The sequence below is a fragment of the Cervus canadensis genome, chromosome 20, assembly GCF_019320065.1.
Source record: "Cervus canadensis isolate Bull #8, Minnesota chromosome 20, ASM1932006v1, whole genome shotgun sequence".
NCBI classification, from domain to species: Eukaryota; Metazoa; Chordata; class Mammalia; order Artiodactyla; family Cervidae; genus Cervus; species Cervus canadensis.
Window position 1 is genome coordinate 10,355,014 of NC_057405.1, and position 26,053 is coordinate 10,381,066.

Here is a 26,053-nt window from a genome sequence, read left to right on the forward strand (position 1 = left end):
ATCAAAAACAACCAAAAGAGCCTGAATAATTATTTTTAGACCTCTCTGAAGTCATCTAAGAGCTACCAAAGGAGGGATAGCTTGAGAGGCCTAGATGTTATAGAGAAGCAAGTATGGAAAAGTGAGATACCTCAGCACTCAAAGGTCCTTCTTCCCTGGAGGCATGGGCCAATTCTAAAATGCCAGCTCAGAGGTTTTCTCAAGGCAGCAAGAAGCTGAGCCTGAAAACTGGCAGCTGAAAAGCTTAAAAAGAGCTGAGAAGCTTAAAGTTGAGTAAGAGAGCTGGGAGGCTGAGCAACTTAGAACAGAGTCTGTATCGGTCTCAAGGGGCTGGAGGCTGTGCTCAGGGCCAGGGAGGGCGGGAGAAAAGACTTCTGAAGGACTTCACCCCTGGAAGAGGCATGGACAGGAAACTGGGGAGTGCGCATAACACCAAACACCAGCTTCTAATCAGCTCAAGTGTAAGTTTCTTAATCTTAAGGAAGTCTCCATATCAAGTTTATTTTTAAAACACAAACAAGACGCCAAAAGCACTAGCTATAAAAGAAAGACTGAAAAGGTGACCCAAAGAAAGTAAAGGTAAGCCAAAAAACAGAAAACACTTGCAGTCATATAACTGACAAAGGACTCACATGGACAAATATATCAAAAAAATAAATAAACCCAGTTGAAAGATGAGCAAAAGAATTGGAACAGAAACTTCACAAAGGAAGATATCCAAATAGCCACACACTCACACACTCACACACACACACACACACACACACACAAAGTAACTGTGCTCTTCCTCATTACTCATCAGAAAAATGCAAATGAAAACCACAGCAAGACACAAATCTAACAGAATGGCTAAAATTAAAAAGACAGAAAATCAGCAAGTTTTGGTCAGGATGTGGTACAAACAAAACTTTCATACACTGATGCTGGGATAGAATGTAACTGGCTACAGAAAACAGCTTGCCATTTATGGTAAGTTTGTAGTTAGGCCTGCTTCCATAACCTAGCAACCCCACCCTTGAGTATACACTAAACAGAAAAGCTCACATGTGTGCACCAAAAATCAAGTACAAGTACTTTGCTAGCAGCATTATTAAAAATATCCAAAAACAGAACATCAATAGTAGAACTGATAAATAAATGTGATGTATTCATAAATGAAATACTATACAGCCATGAAAATGAGCAGACTACTGCAACAAACCATATCAATGAATCGCATCAATAAAATATTAAGCAAAAGACACAAAAATGTATACACAATATTATTCCATTTAAATAAAATTCAAAACAGGCAAAATTAATTTATGGTGTTACTAACCATTGAAGAAGAACTGAAGAGCCTCTTGATGAAAGTGAAAGAGGAGAGTGAAATAGTTGGCTTAAAGCTCAACATTCAGAAAACCAAGATCATGGCATCTGGTCCCATCACTTCATGGCAGATAGATGGGGAAACAGTGGAAACAGCGGCTGACTTTATTTTTTTGGGCTCCAAAATCACTGCAGATGGTGACTGCAGCCATGAAATTAAAAGACGCTTCCTCCTTGGAAGGAAAGTTATGACCAACCTAGACAGCATATTAAAAAGCAGAGGCATTACTTTGCCAACAAAGGTCCATCTAGTCAAGGCTATGGTTTCTCCAGTAGTCGTGTATGGATGTGAGAGTTGGACTGTGAAGAAAGCTGAGCGCCGAAGAAGTGATGCTTTTGAACTGTGGTGTTGGAGAAGACTCTTGAGAGTCCCTTGGATCGCAAGGCGATCCAACCAGTCCATCCTAAAGGAGATCAGTCCTGGGTGTTCATTGGAAGAACTGATGCTGAAGCTGAAACTCCAGTACTTTGGCCACCTGATGCGAACAGCTGCCTCATTGGTAAAGACCCTGATGCTGGGAAAGATTGAGGGCAAAGAGTCGGACGTGACTGAGCGACTGAACTGAACTGAACCGTTGATTAACTTTGGGGAAGAGTACAAGTAATAACTGGGAAGCGGTTTATAGGAAGTTCTGAGAGGTTCCTGAGAAGCCAGCAACATTTTCTCTTGATTCTTGTGGGAGTTACATACATGGATTTATTTTTTCAAATTTCACTGAGCTTTGCCCTTATGACTTGTCTATCTTCCTGTTGTATGTAATACTTCAAAAAAACTTTATTAAAAATGTACAGTCATCCACACTGCAATGCGAAGCCCCCGCACCACAAGTAGAGAGTAGCCCCCACTCACTACAACTAGAGAAAGCCCACATGTTGCAATGAAGACCCAGCACAGGCAAAAATAAATAAATAAATAAACAAAAATTTTAAAAATACATATAGTCATCTCTCAGGATCTGTGTGGAATTGGTTCCAGGACCCCCCATGGATACCAAAATCTGCAAATGCTCAACTCCTCTATATAAAATGGCACAGTATTTGCAATTAAGATATGCACATCCTCCCATATATTTTAAATCACCTCTCAATTACTTATATCTTATTATACTTATAATGATACCTAACACAATATAAATGCTTTATAAGTAGTTGCAAGTGCATACAAATTCAAGTTTTGCTCTTTGGAACTTTCTGAAATTTTTTTTAGTTCTTTTCAATCCACAGATCATTGAATCTATAGATGCGGGAACTGCAAATACAAAAGGCTAACTGCTAAAAGTTTCTAAAACTTGTACTTCTCAGGATCCATTCTTTAGAAGTATTTTTAAATGCCCTTTAAAAGTTTAAGTAATGAAATATATATAAAATCTTCCAGACCTTGGGTTAGGCAAAGAATTCATATACGTGACACCAAAAGAATAAATTAACAACGTGGACTTCATAAAAATTCAATTTTTTGCATTTCAGATGACATAATTAAGGATTTTAAATACCAAGCAACACACTCAAAGTATTTGCAAAAAACATATCAAATAAAAGACCTGTACCTAGAATTTGCAAAGAACACTTACAACTTAATAGCATTTAAACTAAATTGATAATTGGACAAAAATATGAATAGAATATTACAACAAAGAAGATATACAAATACCTAATAAGCACATGAAAAAATGTTCAACACCATTGCCCATTAGGAAAATACATATTAAAAACCACAATAAGATATTTCACACCCACTAGAATGGCTGTAATAAATAAGACAGACAACAACAAATGTTAGTGAGGATTTGGATAAATAAGAACCCTTATATATTCCTAGTAGGAATGTAAAACTATGGAACCACTTTGGAAAACAGTTTGGCAGTTTCTCAAATAGTTAAAAAAATAACACTCCTACAGAACTCAGCAATTCCACTTTTAAGTATTGACCCAAGAGAAACAAAAATGTGTGTCTACACAAAGATCTGCACATTGATGGTCACCGCATTATTATTCTTTATAGCACAAAGCTAGGAACAACCTAGATGTCTATCAACTGGTGAACGGATACATAGAATGCATTAGAGGCATACCCCAGAGATACTGTGGGTTTGGTTCCAGACTACCACAATAAATTTTAGCAAGTATCACAGGAAAGAGAGTCACACAAATTTTCTGGTTTCCTAGTGCATATAAAAGTTATGTTTACACTATAGGGTAGTCTATTAACTGTGCAAGAGCATTATGCCTAAAACACAATGCATATATATTAACTAAAAGATACTTTATGGCCAAAAAGTGCTAACCATCATCTGATAACACGGCATTGCCACACACCTTCAATTTATTAAAAAAAAAAAAAAACAGTAAAAAACACAATGTGTGAAGCTTGATAGAGTGAAATACAATAAAACGAGGTGTGCCTGTATATCCCTACAATGAAATACGTCCAGCTATAAGAAGTAATAATGTATTGATACATGCTATGTCATGGATGAACCTTAAAAATTTGGTAAACAAAAGAAATCAGTCACAAGAAACCACGTATTGCATAATTCCACTTAGATGAAATGCTTAGAAAAGACAATCAGAGAGACAGAAAGTAGATCAGTGGTCACCTTGAAATAGGGATAGGATGAAGAATTAACTATAAATGGACATGAGGAATCTCACTGGGTGGGGGAGAAAATGTTCTAAAGCTGATTAGGATAACAGTTGCACCACTTGGTAAAATTATCAAACACCAGTAAACAACTATATACTTGAAATGGCTGAATTTTATGATATGTTAAATATATATAATAAGGCTGTTAAAAATTCATGTACAGAGTAAAATGAAACTAATCTAAAGGTTCACATTAAGGAAACAGATTGAGTTAATTATGCGATTTATATAACAGAATGCTATGTAGCCATTAAAGCTGTATTTGAACACTGTTTAATAAAGATACAAGAAAATATTATGTGAGCAGATTGAGTAAAGAAAACAGACTATGAAGCCATATATACTGTATGCTCTTGACATATTTTTTAAGTTCTTAAAAGGAATTAGAAGGAAATATCAAAATATGAACAGCTGTTTCTGACCAACAAGAGCATCGGTGATACCAGTGATTTACACTTTTTCTTACTGTTCTTTATTTTCTAAATCTCGTAAAATGAGTAGTTTTCTTACATTCAAGATTTTTCCTTGAAGAATATTTTCATGTATTATAAATACATGAAATACAAACATTATCATTTCTGTTTAATGGTGAGACATTCCTTTAAAAAAACTCTACTCTTATGTGTTGACAGTAAGGAAGCAAAATAAGCATTCGCCTGCCTGTCTCAGCATGCCTACTGTTCATCGGTAGAACAGAAGACAGTGTTTAAAAATTTGGAAAATGGTGACAAGAAGAGTTATTCAAATGTTCCTTATCCTTCAGGAATGTTCCTACATTGTTGGTGGGAATGTAAGTTGGTGTAGCCACTAAAATAAACAGTACAGAGGCTCCTCAAAAAGCTCAAAATAGAACTGCCATATGATCCAGCAATCCCACTGCTGGGCAAATATCTGGACTAAAGTCTAACTCAAAAACACACATGCACCCATATGTTCATAACAGTACTATTCAAAGTAGTCAAGGCATGAAAACAATCTAAATGTCCACCAACAGAGGAATGGATATAGAAGATGTGATACATATATACAACGGAATACTACTAGGCCATAAAAAAGAATGAAATAATGCAATTTGCAGCAACATGAAAGGACCTAGAGATGATCATCTAAGTGAAGCGAATCAGAAAAAGACAAATACCATAGGATATCACTTTACGTAGAATCTAAAATATTATTCAAATGAACTTATTTATGAAATAGAAACAGACACACACATAGAGTAGATACTTGTGGTTGCCAAGGAGGAGGGGGGCGGCAGCGTAGGGATGAATGGAGAGTTTGAGGTTAGCAGATGCAAACTATTATACGTAGGATGGATAAACAACAAGGTTCTACTGTATAGCACAAGGAATTATAGTCAATATCCCATGATAAACTATAATGGAAAACACATGAAAAGAATGTATATATATGTATAACTGAACCACTCTTCTGTACAGCAGAAATTAACACAACATTGTAAATCAATACACCAACAGTATAAATCTGTACATCAATAAAAAGTAACAGTTTTTAGAATGTCCCTCATCCTTTGCTCAAGTGTGCTGTTATTATGCAAGAAATGTACTCTGATCAGTAAAGGGCATAAGAAACATGAGAAGAACAGAATTTTGTTATCCTTCAATGTGCAAAATTTAAATACGGTAATCTATCATCACTACTTTTAAAAGCACCCCACATTTCTTCCAATATTACCTACTAATTTAAAAAAACAGTGCCTATCTTTTCACATTACTCTCTAGATCACTTTTCTGGTTCCCACAAACATCTCTTGGGAATCAATGAAATTTTAAAAAGCTGCTAATTATTGTTTGCTTTCAGGCTGTTCCACAAAAGCTTTATTTTTTTCATCCAGCTTCACAGTTACCTGAATTTCTGGGTACAGCTCAGCTTGCCACTCCACTTTTGAAAACTGTTTCTATAACCCATCTGACCCTACACAGCTATCTATATGATGATTAGACATTTAATTTTTCTTTAATAGTCACATGGCACAACAAAAGTTTCCAAGGCCTTACGTTCTCTAATTAAAACTAAATGTTTCCACCATCATAAATATTTCTTCTAAAAATGCGGCTACTCTCTTCTCCACTTCCCTGAACAACATGTGATTCTGGCATGTCCTTTGGAGGGAATCAAAACTCAGGGTAAAAATAAGTTTTTATTGAGTACTTTCAAGTCCTTCTTCCAGACGCCCACTGTGCCCAGCTCAGCAGGGCTCACGGTGTCTGGTTACTGTTCATTTGCCATGTGTCACTGGGCAGGTTACTTACTCTCATTTTCTCAGGTCCTCCTCAGAAAGATGACCAAGGGGTACCTTAGTTGCTAAGGCTGCAGTGGGGCCTTGTTAAATGAAACAGCACATGTAAAGTGGCAGCACAGAGTCGGCTCCCAGTTCTCACAAGCTAGGAGTCCTACTCAGAAAGGAAAACCACGTTCTCCCCAACACCAGCACTTCAGTGACACAGAGCATTCTCTCCCTCACCCTCGGAAATGACTATTTTCCGTATGTTAAAGTGTTAGTCGCTCAGTAGTGTCTGACTCTTTCTGACCCCATTGGACTGTAGCCCACCAAGCTCCTCTGTCCATGGAATTTCCCAGGAAAGAATACTGGAGTGGGTTACCATCCCCTTCTCCAGGGGATCTTCCCTACCCAGTGATCGAACCCAGGTCTCCTGCATTTCAGGCAGATTTCTTACCACCTGAGCCACCAGAAAAGTCAACCGTCTGCCACGCAAACTGAACTTAAACGTGTTTTTCACCTCAAGATTCTACACTGTGATTTTGACACAATACCTTTGGTTCTCTTCCTCTGACCGTCTTCACTCCAGCTTCTGCCTCATTTATTTCAGAGAAGTGACCTCAAAGTCTCTTTTCAGAACAAAAGAGATACAGTTTTCCTGTCATTGCTTCAAATCTGGTGGAAGTCTGTATATTCCTTCCTACACCCAGAAACAGTCCACTACCACCATGCCCAGTTTACTCCTCCACCTCCAAATGCAACTACAGTATGGCTTTCTTGTTTTTCAGAACACCACTTTTTGTTGCTGACTATGACTACCCCTGAGATGCAGCCAAGTCAATTCAACAAAAATGTTTGGGGCATCGACCATGTGCCAGGCAGTGTGCTACTTGTTGGAGATTCATGGACATGCTATCAAAAACAAATAGGGGACATATACACTTACACTATGGTCTCCTCTTTACACTTACGCTACGGTCTCCTCCAAGCATCATCTCTTGGTATAAGACAGAGTTTTAAGATTCCCTATCCCCACCACCTTAGTATCCCACCCACTTTGGCATCAATTAGACCAACTCCTCTGATGGTATAATAGAAATGTCACAGAATGTGGACCTGGAACACCTTAATATCACCAGATACTTCAAATAACCTCTTGAGTATATACTTGTATATCTAATAATCAAACATTAATCTATATCTTACTTTTATCAGTTCAGTTCAGTTCAGTCACTCAGTCATGTGTGACTCTTTGCAACCCCATGGAACTGCAGCACTCCAGGCTTCCCTGTCCATCACCAACTCCCAGAGCTTGCTCAAACTCATGTCCATCGAGTTGGTGATGCCATCCAACCATCTCATCCTCTGTTGTCCCCTTCTTCTCCTGTCTTCAATCTTTCCCAGCATCACCATCTTTTCCAGTGAGTCAGTTCTTTGCATCAGGTGGCCAAAGTACTGGGGCTTCAGCTTTAGCATCAGTCCTTCCAATGAATAGTCAGGACTGATTTCCTTTAGGATGGGTTGGTTTGATCTCCTTGCAGTCCAAGGGACTCTCAACAGCCTTCTCCAACACCACAGTTCAAAAGTATCAATCTTACTTTTATGTATAACTTTAAAAAGATGCTAAAATCCTTGGTCCCTTGGCCCTATGAACATAATTAATACCTAGCAAATTCCAATAATCAATGTGAGGGAAAATATGGAGTTACTAAACATTTTCCTAAGTGGGAAGCTGGAAAACAGTGCAAGAGAAACAACACAGAGCAAAAGATCATTCTGCTCTTGGCATGCCATTTCAAAATAGGATCACTGAAGAGCAAAGCTGACTCATCCTCAGAGATAATGGCAATTCTCTTTTGACCTTGATTCACTGACATGATCAAAGTAATTTGTTTAACTTGGGAAGACTCTGAAAAATCTAAAGGTCATACTTCAAATTCTTGGAGCTCAAAATCTATGAAGACTTTAGTTTTAATATTTGAAGTGGCCACCAAATAAAGACAAAGGAAAAGTCAACAGAATCATCATATACCAACTAAAATTATCTCACTTGCACATCTTAACATCCACCTGATACTCAGCCTTTCAGCATGCTATTCATGTTACAAATCTTTGACATATACTTTTCAACTTAACATATACTCTTTACATTCATTCCCGTCCTTGAACAAATCATTATTAAGCATCTGCTGTCCACCAGTTTCTGATGAAGCACAGCATACAATGAAAAACAACAGGTATATCTCATCTCACATGACTCCCAAGTCTAGTGGGAAGACTCAGTGTGATTGTTAGCTTTATATGTTAACCTCACTAGGACACAGGGCACCTGGATTAAACATTATTTCTGGGTGCGTCTGTGGTGCTGCTCCAGATTAAACTGGAATTTGGATTATTAGATTGAGGAAAATACACTGCCCTCCCCACAGTGAGTAGATATTACTCAGTCCATTGAAGGCCTGAATAAATTAAAAAGGTCGAGAAGCGGGGATTCGAACTCTGCTTGTTGGAGCTGGGACTTCAAGCATCTCCCTTCAACTGGTAGTTACACCAGCATCCCTCAGGCGCTCAGAACTACACCATCAGCCTTCTTATATCTCCAGCCTGTAGGTGGCCAACCATGGGACTTCTCAGTCTCCATAATCACGTGAACCAACTCCTTGTAATAAATCAAATATACCTCATATCGGTTCTATTTCTCTGGAGAACACTGACTCATACCAAACAGACAAAAACAAAACAAACAAACAAACAAAAACAAAGTAACCACAGGATTATACCTTGTTGCCTGTGCTGTAAGATGAGGGTGCCCCAAGAGTAGAAAACAGAAAATATTACTTCTCATTTATTTGTCCATATTTTCTTCCAACATTCTCTAATGTTATGTCCTTTGATAGTATGATATTACATACTAGCACAAATGCAAAAGTACTTGGCTAAAGACTAGTACAGGCCTGTGTGTGTGTGCTAAGTCGCTTCAGACCTTTCTGACTCTTTGAGACCCCATGGACTGTAGCCCGCCAGGCTCCTCTGTCCATGGGATTCTCCAGGCAAGAACACTGGAGTGGGTTGCCATGCCCTCCTCCAGGGGATCTTTCCAACCCAGGGATCGAACCCGGGTCTCCTATGCCTACCTTGCTTTACTTTGCTTTATTGTGCTTTGCAGATATTGCATCTTTTACAAATCGAAGGAAGTCTATCTACTGCTGCCATTTTTCCAACAGTATCTGCTCACTTCATGTCTGCCACGTTTTGGTAATTTTTGCAATATTTCTGTTTTTTTACTTATATAATTATATATATTATCATGTATATTCATTATGGTGATCTGTGATCAGTGACCTTTGGTGCTACTACTCTGACTCACTGAAGGCTCAGATGATGGTTAACATCTTTTAGCAATAGAGTATTTTTTAATTAAGTTAAGCACATTGTTTTTTAGACATCATGCTATTGTACACTTAACAGACGACAGTGTAGCATAAACATAACTTTTATATGCACTAGCTAACCAAAAATCCCATGACTCGATTTACTATATTAATAATATTCACTTAATTGCAGTGGTCTAGAACCAAGTCTGCAATACTTCTGAGATATGCCTATATATTTTGATTTTGAAGTTATAGTTTATTTTTTATTCTGCTTTATTTATTTTGAAGGGTGGGATAAAGTAGGTAACAGGGTAAGAAGTAAAAGAAAATAAATGAAGACTAAAAGCAGGAAGATTTCACTACAAGAATAAAATTTTACTAAATGCATGTGGTCCTCAAAAAGTCTTCTAAAACCAAATTGTTCACAAATAATTTTAAATTCCAGAAAATGTTTCTTGAAACCTCGATAGCCAAAGGATTCTCCACTAAATTCTTTCATGAATAAAGGAAGGAGTTCATGAATAAAATAGTTATCTCCTTTAACACAACTTTATTTCCATTATTTCTAAATTTTAATTTTCAATCAAGTTTGCTGTGTGTCCAACAACAGGGAAGCATTGATCTAAGTAAAAATGGTTACATAATTGTCATTCTAAATTCAAAGTACTGCAAATCCCCTCCCAACACCTACTATGCTCCCTCCCTACCAGAAAAATCATGCCTTAGCAAAGAACATTTTTAAAGAAAATCTGGAATGCTCACTTTGAACCTTTAGAAATAAAATAATAAAGTTGATAAAATACCAGTATTCTAAACATGAAAGAACAATTCCTCATCGTGCATCACAAAATCACAAGGGAGAATGAATTTGGGGTTCGGTGGTGATGCTATCTGTTGCTGGGTTCCCCACTGGTAGCGCCCCAATTCTAAGTCCTCTGGCCCACCACTCGAACACCAAAGCATCAGTAAAGCTTTGCAAGTTCACAAAGTGTTGATTCAACTGACACATGGGAGTTAAGACCAAGGAACCATAGGGAATTCACTTACCCAAAGTCAACTGTACACGTAATCATGAGAATTACAATTCCTAGATTTCCTCTTAAACAAAAAAGTGAGAAAAAAAACCACTAAATACTGCTGTGTAAGCATCACTGTCTATACTTACGTGGAGTTCTTCCGGTTTTATTATACTTCACTCATGCCTGGTTCTCGTTGGATTTCTTCTCCCAGATGTGGCCTATGAGAGTGATATTTGAAAGTGGTGTATGAGTGTGCCTATGTGTATATGAGTACACACATGCACATGTGTGCTCAGTTATGTTCGACTCTGCAACCCCATAGACTGTAGCCCACCAGGCTCCTCTGTCCATGGAGTTTTTCAGGCAAGAATACTGGAGTGGGTTGCCATTTCCTACTCCAGGGGATCTTCCCAACCCAGGGATCGAACCCATGTCTCTTACTTCTCCTGTATTGGCAGGCGGATTCTTTACAGCTGCGCCATGCAGGTGAACTCAATACAGATTTCATAATGGCAAGAACCACTGCCCTAGAATGGTGCAAATATAGAGTTTATCTGATGGCTAATGAAACAAACGTGAAAGTTCCTCTTATATGCAGAATACTGATTATGTTGGAACTGAACAGAATAAGAATTTAACATAGACACTGGAAGGGACAGCATTCAATGCAGTGATCACTCCAAGTCTCAAGTTTTGTATTAGACAAACAGAAAATTTCCTTTCTCCAAGGGCCACAAAGCAAATGGATGCTTTATGTTATGCAATGAGGCTTTTCACGTGAGTCTTCCCTGTCTATCCACTTTAAAAAAAAATTACCTGAAGGATCTTTTCCTAAAATTGTATTCCAACCTAGAATCCAGATAAGAGCAAAGACCTCACCAGAATGAGATTCTGTTATACAAGCCTCAGAGATCATTTCTATTCTGCTGAGTCCTTATGCAAGACAAGAGAAATTAGTAGGATGAAAAGATTTTAAAACTTGGAATGCAAAAGAAAAGTTATATCATAAAAGGAACACAGAAAATACTAAAAGCTTAGTTTTATGATCTGATGAATGAAATAATTACCCAAGGGTAATCATGTTTATTACTTCAGTGGTTTTTTTTTTCAGTTGTTTTTGTATTTGACTTCACTTTGCCACTGTATCTAAGTTTTTATAGCTAACCCACAGCAACTGAGTACTAAGAAATATAAATGCTGAGGTTCTCAAACTCTTTTATTTTTTATTAATAACTGTTCATTACAACCAAAGATGCATCCACATATCTATACCACAAAGAGTTAAAGGGAAAAGTTGAGTATAATAACAATACATAACAATAACTCATCTAAACAAAAAATTTATTCTGAAATGCTAAAACAGGTAAGCACCCAGGAGGTAAAGAAACTGCCTGCAATGCTGGAGACCTGGGTTAGGAAGATCCCCTGGAGAAGGAAATAGCAACCCACTCCAGTATTCTTGCCTGGAGAATCCCATAGACAGAGGAGCCTGGCGGGCTACAGTCCGTGCAGCCGCAAAGAGTTGGACACAACCAAACAACTAGCACTAAAAAGGGGACAGAGACGCTCGGCGGGACTTAGAAAGAGGAGGGAAGGACACAGTCTCCACACAGGAGAGGGGACACGGTCTCCACACAGGAGAGGAGACCCTGTCTGAAAAAAGAACAGCTGACCCAGAAAACATGTTTGGGAGTGTGTGTGTGTGTGTGTGTGTGTATTTTCTGTTTCCTTTTTACAGCCAGAACTAAATTCTAAAAATAAAAAATGTACATGAAAATACAAACGCCATTCTGCCATCATTAGGGTCATGTCTGACAGCTAAAGATAACTTCAGTCATAAAAATGAAGAAGAGAATTTCTCTCTACATTAAACTATCAATCCATGAGTTTTTCACACAAGTCCTTTTCTTAGCTTTTGCCCATTTTATATCCTTTAGATTGTTCCCAGGAGTGACTATGTTTTTGTGGTAGGCAGAGGGACACTTATCTGATTTCAAAAGGTAATTTCTGGCTATGATGAAGTTCTGTATTACTGACAGGGAGCAAGAAAGAGATAAATAAATAAAATACAGATATAGAGCTATAAACACACAGAGGACATTAAGAGTCGAGCTGTTGGCAGCAAAGGGCAGAAAATAGAATCATTAAATCTTAGGGATGGCTACATAGGAAACAATATTTAATTACTCTACCATACAGCAACTATGGATATATCAGTGTACACGGCCAGGAGTTCAGATGGTAACATAGTAAGGACACTGAAAGTGAAGAGAGGTACGTCTTTGGTGGTGCAGTGGCTAAAAATCTGTGCCCCCAACATAGGGGACCTGAGTTCGATTCCTGGTCAGAGAACTAAATCCCATGTGGTACAATGAAGAGTGAAGATCCTGCATGCCACAGCTAAGACCTAGCATGGTCAAACAAATATGTTTTTAAAACTTTTTTTTAAGAATAAGAGAGAACTCTTCAGGGCACGCTATCAACTGCTATTCCTGTTTAGGTGGAAATAGCATTTATAGCTATAACTGGGCACTATTGGATGGTTTGGTGTTGAGGCTGAACCTTATAGCTGAGTTTCTGTAAATATTATACCTAGCATTATTTACTTTGGATAAAGCCCTAGTCAGTCAGGTCTGAGTTCAAATGCAATCTGACTTGAGTCTTTCATATTATACTAAACAAAAAGACCGTAGAAGGTAATCAAGGAAAGCTATGATGAACTCTACAGATTTTATATCGGGACTAATAAAATGCCTTGAGGTCAATGAAAAACATCAGTGCCCTTTATCCCTATCCCAAAATTCTACTTCTAGGGTTTTACTCAAAGGGAATAACCATAAATATATACAAAAACTAAGCTTTAAGATATTTACTGCTATATATCAGCAATTTAAAAAAAGGAAAAACTGCCTGATATTATAGCATATCTCCAATGAAATATGATACAGCCACAGAACAAAATACTATTTAGTATTCAAAAAACATGTTACAGAAGATGATTCTATGATATGGGATGTGATTCATCTTTGTATGAAAGTTTAAAAGAAACAAAATAGTAAGTAAAGTATCATTTTAAGAAAATGAAAGTTTTTTCTTTATGCACATAAAATATATATATAATGTTAATATAATATATATAATGTTAATATATATAATGTAATGCTTCTTTTCCTTTTTTGGCCTGCCTGGATTTTCTAAATTTTTCATGCATATGAATAAAGAATAAAGTTTTGAAACCTTACAAGAGCAACTATACATGAAATACAGACACAAAAAATGAGAAGTGACTAACATCACTGCACTTTTAAGTAGAAGTAAATTCAACCAAGGCCTATTAAGGAAGATGGAGGAAACTTCAATTCAAAACTCATAATGTATCATTAAAGAACTCAATAAAAAAGAAGGGAAAACATTTGGAAAGTGCTGGGAACAAGCTCAGAGTCTTAAAAGCTAGTGCTGAACAGTGTGAAACTTTAGAAATGGAAGGTTAATCAAAAATGAAGACACCATATTTCATTTATAGCCTGGAGGAAATGGAAAAAATAAGCTAAAAGGATGGCAAGTTGATTTTATTAGAAGTACACACTCAGGCAAATATTTTTTGCTCTGGAAGGCAATAGATGCTATGCCTGGAATTAGCCCCTTTTCATTTCAACTCTCTTTGAATCTATAGCTTCCCAGGATCTCATCTTAGATCAGCAGCAGACACTCTCAGCCAGAAACCGTAATGAACACCTGGTACACACGTTAACTTATTCTTAGGTAACTCTGAGCTGAAACCCTTATTTTGATTGAAACTTCAAGCATCTTTAAATGCCTGCAAATGTTCTTTCTCTAAAATTACCTATGCATTTGTTTTTGCTTAAAAAAAAAAAAAGGAAGAGGTGAAAACGCCTTCCTTTGGAAAGTAAGAGCTAAATACAGAATCCAATCATGTCACTTCTGCACTCCCTCCCCAAAGCAAATCCTTAAACATTTTCATGTTTAAAAAAAAAAAATTGTGTAACGTATTTTAAAATGCTTTAATGAAGGGGCTTCCCTGGTGGTCCAGTGATTAAGAATCCCTCTTCTAATAAAGGGGACGCAGATTCAATCCCTGGTCTGGGAATTAAGATCCCACTTGCCCCACGGCAACGAAACCTACCTACTGCAACTACTAATAGAAGATCCAGCACAGCCCAAAAGGAAAAAAAAAAAGCAGCTTTAATGATGTAGACTGGGCTCCATCAATTGATAGAAAAGAAGTTAATCAAGAGGCTTCAGTCAAAAACCAAAGGTACCTAAAGCTTATGACTACAATGACATATGAGGGTTTCAAATGATTAAGAATCAATTAATATATATGCTAGGTGACTGGCACAGTGGGGATGTTTTTAATCAAAGTTGGGCCTGGGAGGTTTATCACTCAAAGGAAATACTGTTAATAATAGTGTCATTATTAATTTCAATAGAGTGACCACTAGATGATCCTCCTAACTGCAAATATACACTCTTCTGCCCAGGACTTGAAAGCTCTGTTAAAATCCAACCTTCTCAAACCTTCATTACATTCTGAATGAACATGAATGAGCTTCCTAGTATATTAAGCTATTTCATGCTTGAGTTTTCTGAATCTACTATACAGAAATGGGGACAAAAGTACTTTTATTAATAATACCAATCCTGTCCATATTTACTGGCACAGAGGCTAAAAGGCACTTTATCCTAAGTGTCAAACTCAAAGAGTGAAACAGCTTGCTGTCAGCTTCAAAAACCATTTTTCACAAGCACGGCACACTGCCTAAAGCCAACTAAACACTAAAGCATGTTGGGCTACCCACACTGCAAATTATTTGGAATGTTCTCCACATTTTGTGGTTGCAAAAGTACCTATTTTGTGGATCATCCAGTTCAAATCAGGGCCGCGTCTGACCTTAAACAGAGAATTCCCAGGAAACTGAAACTGTAATGGAACAAGATCCCATCATTCTGAAAGTCTGTGATCTCACACGTGTAGTCAAACATTTCAAGTGTTATTTTTTAAGCTGAAAAGACACAAAATAAACTCTGTGAAACACAGCACTGTCCATTTCAAGTAAACACTAAGAGCTCATTCTTAAATATACACATCGCTGCTGCTGAGTCACGGCGGTCATGTCCGACTCTGTGCGACCCCATAGACGGCACCCACCAGGCTCCCGTCCCTGGGATTCTCCAGGCAAGAACACTGGAGTGGGTTGCCATTTCCTCCTCCAGTGCATGAAAGTGAAAAGTGAAAGTGAAGTCACTCAGTCGTGTCTAACTCTTCACGACCCCAGAGACTGTAGCCTACCAGGCTCCTCCGTCCATGGGATTTCCCAGGCAAGAGTACTGGAGTGGGTTGCCATTGCCTTCTCTGATACACATCACAGTAGCAAAAAAAAATAAGGAAAAAGAAAAAAATGCCACAAGCAACAAAGTAAAGGACATTTGCAGCAAATATAAACTTATTCCTGGTAAATGCCCAGCAAATGAAAAAAATGTCTAAAAAATAATTTCATTTCTAATTTTCATACATATGCTGAGATGTAGCAGCTTCAACTGTGGAACATGATAAGAAATATTCCAAGGTTTTGCTTACTGAGATTGGAGCTCTGTATCAAATGTATTATTTTCCCAGGTAAAAATGGGTATCTCTCTCATATCAAATACTCAAGATATCATTTCACAAACGAGAGCACCAAAACTGACCCAAGGTTTATCTCCCATGCCATTGAGGTCTACTCTCCAAGTCCCAGACCAACAGGGAATGCTTGAAAGTAATTAGAAGAAGAAAACGCTATATTGACAAGCTAAATTTTGCCAGGATTCCTCTACTGAAGATAAATTACTGAAGCTTAAGAAAAGCCTGATTCAATCAACCAATTGTATGATAACTCAGTCCATTTTAAAAATATGGAATTAAGACCACTGGAATATGGCTCCCTGGCTCAAGCCTGGTGTGAGAACGTGCTGGAAAACACAGTATCTTTTAACTTATCTGATACTGATGAAATTGCTAAAGTCAGTGACAAGCCCTAGCAAGAAACATGTTCAGTTTCTGATCTTTTAGATCTGCTATTCTTAGTGCAGGAGTATTACTGAGTCCCTGAACAGTTTACCCTCTTATAGATATACAGAGATACAGAAATATATGAATACCCACATCTACAGAAAGATATGAATTTTGTGATATGTATATGTGATACATATGTGAATATATGTTTAGTTTCAAAAAGAATTATTCACAAAATCATCATCTCAATCAAATAAATCTTATACCAAATCTCAAGGTACTAATATTAATTCACACAGTTCTAGGAAATAAGTCACATCCACCTTAGAATCCCCAATTCTTTCTGAATGCAGTATTTTCTTGCCTGGAGTCCAGAAAACTTAAGGCAAAATAGTAACTGCAGTGTGGGTTTTAAGTATGTGACTTTTTCTAAGCAAATTTTTTTCCAAGAATGCTCAGTTTGCTACAAATTTTCAGAAAATGCTTGAGAAGAAGAGTTCTTTTTTTAAGGTTTTAACATATTTGACAGCAGAGTGACAAAACTGTGCTCAGAAATGAAAATCTATATCCCAAACAAAAAACTATCATATTAAAGTTTATTCTAGAATGATTTTCTTTCAAAACTTCCCCACTACAAGTAAGTTGTCTCCTACCATACCCCCTGTCTATTTCCATAGCACATTTTTCCACACACAAGTTACATGTAAAGCATTTACCTGAGAATTTAAAATACTTCATGACACTTTTCTTTAAAGCTTCCACATCCTATTATTTTTCAAAATAATCTGGATATAATCAATTACATCACTAAAATCTGGCTATTTGACACTTCACAAAGCATAAGGACTTGCCATCAGCACCGGTGATCTGCGTGTGACATGGGATTTACAGAACGTGAGTGAAGACAGAAACAGGGATAGACAGGTGTGGAAGAGAACTGGCAATGTGAGAAAATGGGCTTCCTTTACCCACAGGATACATGGAAAAAGAAAACTTAGCCATTTGGGCAGTAAATGAACTTATATATTAGGTTTCATCACATAATTACATCTATTACATACCTTACCCAAGAGTAAAATTGCCTGAAGCAAGAAGGATTATGCAAGAAATATGAGGTTTTACTTAAGATTCTTAGAAATACTACTCCTAAAATTAGTTGGAGTCTTCTTAATTATATTTAATTATAATATATAATTATATTAATATATTAATTTATCTTAAAAAGATATAATGAAAACCAAATTCACCAATAAACAGAAAATCCTTCTTTAACAAAACATGCTTAAAACCTCATCTCACCACCGAAAAACAAAAAGAAAAAATACTGCTTCCTACTACAGGGATACCTGCCTTTCCTAAGTGTTAAGATCAAGACTAAATATTTCATGAGGACTAAAAAGATCACTTGGAACATTTCAGTCAGCCTTGGGGGTAAATTTCATAAAAATGCATTGTTGGGTTTTGTCGTTTTGTTTGCTTGTTTATTTCGGCACCCTAATCCTCCAGGATTTAAAAAAAAAAAAAATTTTTTTCCCAAAAGGGGCGGAGAAATGAGGACTAAAATCTATGCAATGCTGAAGCCCGATCAAGGCTGAGAGACGGACCACAGCGCCGAGAGCTCACCCACATGTAATAGGCGATCTCTCCGAACTGCTGGAGCTGGAAGGAGTCCTCCGACTCGGGCAAACCAGGTGGACTGCATCCCTAAGGAGTGAGGAGCCCGCAGTGTAAAAGTTCAGGAGGATTCCATCCCCTTCCTCTCACTCCCAGCACTTCGCAGCATCTCGAGGGGAGAGCCGGGCAGAGACAAACCCGGCACCGGGTGCCGACCTGCAGCCGAGCGCTTTCCTCGAAGGCCTCACGGCTCAGGCGGGCAGGGGCCGGGGCAGGGGGCGTTGGGAGGGGAGGCGAGGCGGGGCCCGGGGCCACCGAGTCCGGGCCGGGCCCCACCGAGTGGCGCCGGCTGCCGAAACCCCTCGAGTCCAGCTGTAAAATCCTTCCCGAAAACCCAAGCTCCTCCGGCACAACTTCGGTCTCACCGACCTCGTCCCCCGCCTCACACTCCGCCCGACCCCACAGCCCTTCCCACCGCGGCGAATCGAAGCGCTGCCCGCGGACGGCTACCTGCCCCCGGGGGGCCGGGGACCCCGCGCCTCACCTCGTACGAAGGGCTGCGCGCGGGCGCCTGCAGGAGAGCCCGGGGAGCATGGCCCCAGCCAGTCCCTCCCGGAACTTTCCTGACATAGCACTTCTGTCCCCGGCTGCAGAAAACGACGCTTCGAGGCGGAGGAGGAGGAGGCGGCGAGGGTGGCGGCAGCCGCGGCGGCAGCGGGAGCAGAAAGTGAGGAGCATCGCGGAGAGCGCCGCCGCCTAGCGCTCCGCCGAGGGGCTCCCGCCCCCGGGGTAGCCGAGCTCCCTCTTAAAGGCGCCCGCCGCGTTTTAGGCCGGCGGCCGGGGGAGGGGGCAGGGGAAGGCGGGAGGACCCGCCGAGGCGCCGAGGGCCGCCGCCGCTCTCCGCCGGGTCCGCTAGCCGCTCCGCCTGGGCAGAAATAGGGCAAGTGCTGGGACCCGGCACCGGCCGATTGCCCCCGCCGTTGGCTGGCGCCCCACGACTGTGTTGGAACTTCACCCCTTCTCCGAACCGCTCCCATCCTTTTTGGGGGTCCTGCCTTCCCGTCCCCTCCGCGGCGCCGCGCCCACCTACGCCCCCAAAGCCCATGCGCGCCGCTGGCGACTGCCCATTGGAATTGCGTTTCGTCCTGTGTTGCCTGCTTTTTCTTCCTCTGTCGCCAACAGAGCGATGAGAGTCTCACCCCAGCCCTGGGAGCGCAGGAGGCTGAAATTACTAAAGATTTCAGGGGCCCCTAGACTGACCCCTGAAGGTGCCACTACTGTGAGGCATGAGAGACTTGCTAAATGCCCTGCTTTCCGATGTGCGCTGTTTCGTCCAATAGTCAGTAGCCAGGTGGCCTCCCACTGGACTTCTTGAACCACTGGCTTTTTCGCTTTACAGCAAAGACTGGCTGTAAAGATCACCCAACTGAATTCTTGGCAGGCCCCTCAGAAAAGACATCACCTTAAGATCGAAATGATTCTGGCGATGCTGCTTTCAAGTGACAAGTGATACTGTTTTCCCAGGTCTCACCCACATTTGTGATCACTGCTAAGAGCAAAATGGAACGTGCGCAGCGTGGGGATGCCCAGAGCCACAGCATCAGCAGCTCTCAATGCCCCAGGCAGCGACCCCAGAAACAGTGGGTGTGGGCAGCAGAGCGCTTGTCTTCCACCTCTTGGCGCCAACTCTTGCTGCTTCTTCAAACTGTGAGGCCTGAGCCCAGGGTTTGTGTCGTTTGTACCCTGCAGTGTCCTCTGGCTGAGGTGGCCGCGGGCAGGCAATTCAAGATTAAGATCCAGACTGGTCTGCAAAGAATAGGGGCAAGGGGAGACTCTGGGGGAGAGGTATTTTCTAATTCACACCAAGGCACTGCAATCAGTTGCCTGAGACTGGACCTCATTTCTTCCCCTCCTGCCACCAGCAGTTGTGAAACAAGCACATGTGAACTTGTAATATACAAAAGGTTGGAGGAAACTTTCTTGGCAGATGGAGAGGAAACGAGTTTTGGTCTTCATAAAAGCAGGAGACAGGGTGCTGTCAGACCAAAGGATAAGATGAGAGAGGAGGTTAGTAGTGAGCAAGAGTGAAGTTATGCTGATTTCATGATCAAGTCTTGTTTTGTCAGGATAGTTAGATGTAATAGGTACCCAAATCAAACTGATTTTTGAAAGCCTACATTGAAGGAGGTTGAAATCCCAAGAGTAGAACTGGCAAAAAAAAAAAAAAAATGGGTTTTAGAATCCCTTTTCTTTTTTCTCCAGGAGTTCAAAGAGTGTTGGGACTTCATTTCTCTTCATATCATGGTTGTGCTTTCATTGCACTGGTTTTATCTTCTCTAATCAGGGCCTAAACCTACAGCCCCAGGCTTTTCTCCTCCTCCCACCTCCTTAGCAATTGGTCTCATTAACAAGGAAGCAAGCCAAGGAATGAGTCTCCCTGGGCTCGCTTAGATCCTCTGCCCATCTCTGAACTAACCATTAAAACCATGGACTGGAATATGCATTGCCAGGTTTCGTCATCTGCCTAGGTCTGAGAAAGGTCAAGAGAGGGAGATTTGGTGCCTTCCCTCTAATACACATCCAAACCACATGGGCTGAGCAGGAAAGAGTAGGTTCCCCAAAGGACACTTACTGTTGTTAACAAAGATGAAAATTAAACAGTAGAGTCTATAGACAACCTATTCCCCACCTGTCCCATTCCCCAATGCACACACACATACATAGCACCTACCTCTCTGCCCCTCTCCCTATAGCTTCTGGTTCAGAAGAATACAAGTAATTGACCCAACCAGTCACATCCTTTGGCCTCAGAAGCCACTCGGAAGGGCCTCAGTAATGTTAACAAACCACTTGCAAAAAAAAAAAACAACAACAATATTTAAACTGTAATTGTATTCAATAATTTTTTTTTCCTAAATCATGCTACTTCTGTCTCCACATGCCCTCAACCCCACATTCATTGCTAAGTCTTGTTATTATATAATCAATTATAATAAGATAAGAGTCCATGAATATACATTCAACTTGAAAAAGAAATGAAGCCTATGAATAATCACATTTCAGTATCCAAGTGACACAGGGCCCAACTCCATTTCCAAACTCCAATAAGTTCCTCATTATCTTTTCAGAGATAGCACGGAGGAGTTTATATTTTGCCTATCAAAAATGCCAAATAATTTCAGCCTTCTTCCCACACAAGAACTTCTCTTTGGTTGCTGATGAAAATGTTTTAATGTATTCTTCCTTCATTTCTGTGTTTATGGAATTAGTTCATAGATATTCCAGACAAATAGATTTAAAAACCTGGAGGAACCTTCAGGATTAACCTAAAACATCCCCCTTTATTTTAAGGAGGAAGATTTAAAAGCAGAGATTGAGTTATCTAGGGTCATAGGGCTGTTTTTAGAGTTTGTGATCTGCCCTGCTCTGTGCTAGACATTTCACAAAGTAAAGAAGTAAAAGCATATAACATGATCACTGCCCTCAAGAGGTTAGATTTAGTCAAGGAGACATGACCACCCAAGATATAGGACAAATTTTCAGAGCATCACAGTGTATCACAGTAGTGTACAGAAAGGCATGATGAGTCTATGTTAACTATAGGCATTGAAATAAGAGACACAATGAGCTGAAGTAGTCTCGGAAACGCTTTCCAGCCAGGAACCAACATGAGGGTCTTTAAAAAATGCAGAAACGAACTTCCCTGGTGGTCCAGTGGCTAAGACTCTGCGCTCCTAATGCAAGGGGTCTGGCTTTGACCCTTGCTCAGGGAACTGGAGCCGGCATGTCTAAATTAAGACCCGGCACAGCCAGAAAAGAAAAAAATGAAGGCATGGACGGGTAAAAGGTCTTGCCATGTGTTTGGACTGAAAGGACATTTGGACGGTAAGGAAATCTGCACTGTCATGGTTTAGGAGAGTATTTCAAACTGCAGGTCATGAAATTATTTTAGTAGACTTCAACCAGTATTTTTTTTAAAGAATTATTTATTTATTTGGCTGCACTGGGTCTTCCTTGCTGCATGTGGGCTTTCTCGAGCTGCAGTGAGCAGGGATCTACTCTCTAGTTGGGATGTCCGGGCTTCTTATTGCGGTGGCTTCTCTTGTTATGGAGCACAGTCTCCAGGTACGTGGGCTTCAATAGTTGCTTGACCAGTATTTTTTAAATTAAACAAAATGAAAAATATCAGAGTGCATCATACTGAATAAGATTATTTGATAAACTAGTTTCATTATCTTCTGTGTTCTAAGTTATGATGTAAATTTCATGTCTTACTTGGGGTCACTTTCAAAAAAGTTTTCAAAAGCCATAGTTCTGAATCCAGACAGAATGGTGTGAAACACTTCAGAGCAAAAGAGTGAATGAAGACCATCTCTCCAAGCGTCGTTTTCCTTATGTGCAAGAGATTTTCAGCACAACTTTTTTTTTTTTTTTTTTTGGCTGTGCCAGGCCTTAGTTGCAGCACTCCAGATATTTGTTGCGGCATGCAGGATTTTTTTAGGTGCGACATGCAGGCTCTCAGTTGTGGCATGTGGGATCTAGTTCCCAAATCAGGGATCAGACCCAGGCCCCCTGCAGTGGGAGCACAGAGTCTTAACCACTGGGCCTCCAGGGAAGTCCCTCCAGCACATCTTTTTACAGAGTAAGACCTACAAATAGTACCTCTTATATGCTGGCTAGACTGAAGCTTTTCAGCCCTGGCTGCATATTAGAATCACTTGAAGAGTTTCTACACAATACCAACACCTGAAAACCACCCTCAGAGACCCAGACTCAGTTCTGGGGTACAGTCCAAACATCAGTGAGTTTAAAAGCTGCTCAGGTACAGTCGTGGCTGCAAGCCGACGGGCTAGACCCATGGTTGAACACATCTAGTACCTCAGCATGGTGGTACACTGTATCACTTCAGTGAGCACATCGACCTTATGATTTATCTTTCTATTTCTTTACCAAGCAATAGATAACATGCTACATAGTCATCAGAATTTGAACTACTTTCTGCTCTGAAAATCAACTCTGGTGCAATCCACTCATTGTTTATCTCAGTCAATGACACAGCACGGATCCTGAGTCATAATCTCTTATGTGTCTCTCCACATGTACAATTTATGGTTAGTTATCAGCATACAGTAGTTTCTGGAGGTGTTAAAAGGCAGTGAAATGCCACCAAAAATTCCCTAAGGAAGAGGTAAAGAGCTGGAAGCAAATGGCATTGGAAATCCATAAGCTAAATAATTAGCAAATGACTCATTAAATTTCAGCTATTTTCATCCTGACTTTTAATAATTTAGCTTCTAAATATAGTAATTAGTGATGGGCTTTTTGTAATTTTACATTCAGTAATCCCTAAGTGTTCATATCTTACACATTTTCCCTTGTACAGTCAATCCCTTTGTGTATGAAGCAGGAAAAGCTTCCTTCAAATACAGACTATCCAAGAGACTCAGAACCACTGGTATTCCACCTAGTCATTTTGTCTATGTAAATCTCAACTTTTTTTGTTGTTGGACAAAGATAATAAATAAAGCATCATTTTGAATCTTGCCAAAGAGAGGAAGCGACCAAGTAAAAAAGAACAAGAAAAAAATTAAAACCAAAAATCCAACACCCAGACATGATAAGACAAAATCAGTACCCAGAACCGCTATAAGGTCTTTTTGCCTGACTCTGCATCTAATCAAGCCTCTAGACCTAATAGGAAATACCACAGAGGATTAAGTTTAAAAACTTCCTCAGGGAAACAATCAGTCAAATCTAGAATGTTGAACAGCCAGTAAGAAAAATGACCTTGCTTCTCTACCAAATCAATGTCATGAAAAAGCAGGGGGCCAATTATAAAAGAATCATCATCAAAATGGGACCTCCCTGGCAATCCAGGGGTTAGTACTCAGTGCTTCCACTGCAGGGAGCAAGGGTTTGATCCCCGGTCAGGGAGCTAAGATCCCACATGTTTCAAGGTATGGACAAAAAGAAAAAAGAAAAAGAAAACAGACTTTGCCTTCTATTTTGACCAAACCACCTATGAAAAGAACCCTTGCGACAGTCAGGACAATTGGGTTATAAGTTAAGTATTAGATACTAAAAAGAATTATTGTTAATTATGTTAGATGTTATGATGACATCACAATTACATATAAAACAGAAATGTCATCAGAGGTACATACTGAAGAATTCTATAATCTTGTAAAAAATAGAAGGAGGAATAGATGAAAATGATTGTTAAGTTTTGAAGCTGGGGGACCGATACATGGAGTTTTATTATGTTTTACTTTCCATTATTGTGTATATATATATTTGGAAAGTCCCCTAACAAAGTTATTATTTTAAAAAAAAACTTTGTGTTTTGATGTATTGGATGTTGAGTTGATCTTTTATTAAAATCCTTCTCATGGTTTCGGGCTTCCCTTGTGGCTCAGCTGGTATAGAATCTGCCTGCAATGTGGGAGACCTGGGTTCAATCCCTGGGTTGGGAAGACCCCCTGGAGAAAGGAAAGGCTATCCACTCCAGAGTTCTGGCCTGGAGAATTCCATGGACTTTATAATCCATGGGGTTGCAAAGAGTCGGACATGACTGAGCGACTTTCACCTTCACTTTCACTTTCTCATGGTTTCACCAACAGGGCAGTGATAAATATATATAAGCGCGGGCCTTGGTACATCTTGAGTATGTCTAGAAACAAGGCTTTAGGCTCAGAAGTCTTTTATTATCATATTTTTGACCAGTAGTTACTAGTCACATTCAAGACATGGTTTAAGTCAGTGCACAGTGGAGGCAAAGCTCTAAAGCCAATCCTTTTGCTTCATTCGGGTAGGATTGGACAAGAGGAGGGACTCTTGGGTTTCCCTGATAGCTCGGTTGGTAAAGAACCCTCCTGCAATGCAAGAGACTCCAGTTCAATTCCTGGGTTGGGAAGATCCCCTGGAGAAGGGACAGGCTACCCACTCCAGTATTCTTGGGCTTCCCTTGTGGCTCAGATGGTAAAGAATCCACCCACAATGTGGGAGACCTGGGTTCGATCCCTGGGTTGGGAAGACCCCCTGGAGAATGGAAAGGCTACCCACTCCAGTGTTATGGCCTGGAGAATTCCATGGACTGTATAGTCCATGGGGTCGCAAAGAGTCGGCCATGACTGAGTGACTTCACTTCACTTGTGCAGGAAGAGTACTTGATCGCCCAACATAGCTTGCTCTCTGTGTTGCAGGTGCCCCCTACAAGTGTCTCTGTGCCCTGATAACTATCCAATGACTAGCTTTGGCTGCCTCCACCTTAGCATGCCCATGGTGAAGCCTACAGGTAGGTCCATAGAGACCAACTCGCTGGATATTCCTATCTTTTTTGTAAGCTGCAATGAAGACATAATCTCTTGACCTTTTCCCTCCCCATCTTACCCCATCACACTGTTCCCTCCCCCCAGAGAAGGTGGATACTCAAGCGTGAACACACAAACACACATATACCCAATAAACATTGCAGTGGTAAGATGCAGCAGGCCAAGACCGGGGAGAGGAGATGGAGAGCAGCCATTCAGCCTGGTTTTGATCTTGGTCTTAGTCCAGTGTTTCTCCAGCACTGGTGTCTGGACTTATATTGACACAAGATTCAATTTTAGGAGAGGATAACCTCTCCTAAATTTTAGGAGAGGGTATTTAATTTGTTATGAATTAGAAAATGTAACAAGCGCATCAGTCTCCTGGATATTCTTTAGGTAAAGCTAAGTTTTTAAAACTTGGTCAATTTTTTTTTAAATCCTAAATGAATAAAAAGTACAGCTACTTTGA

General features: G+C 40.0%; 1 protein-coding gene across 2 annotated transcripts in view; it reads right to left on the reverse strand.

The window, feature by feature from the left end:
* GPR63 (G protein-coupled receptor 63) overlaps positions 1 to 19,286 on the reverse strand; it is a 66,162-nt gene extending 46,876 nt beyond the window's left edge. Inside the window, exon 1 of one of the 2 annotated variants that reach the window (XM_043439183.1) lies at positions 18,819 to 19,286. The gene's annotated coding sequence lies outside the window, so the exon portion shown is untranslated. Of the gene's footprint in view, positions 1 to 15,516; positions 15,900 to 18,818 lie in introns of those variants that run through there. The other variant, XM_043439185.1, reaches the window with a different exon arrangement.
* Between the last annotated feature and the right edge of the window lie 6,767 nt (positions 19,287 to 26,053).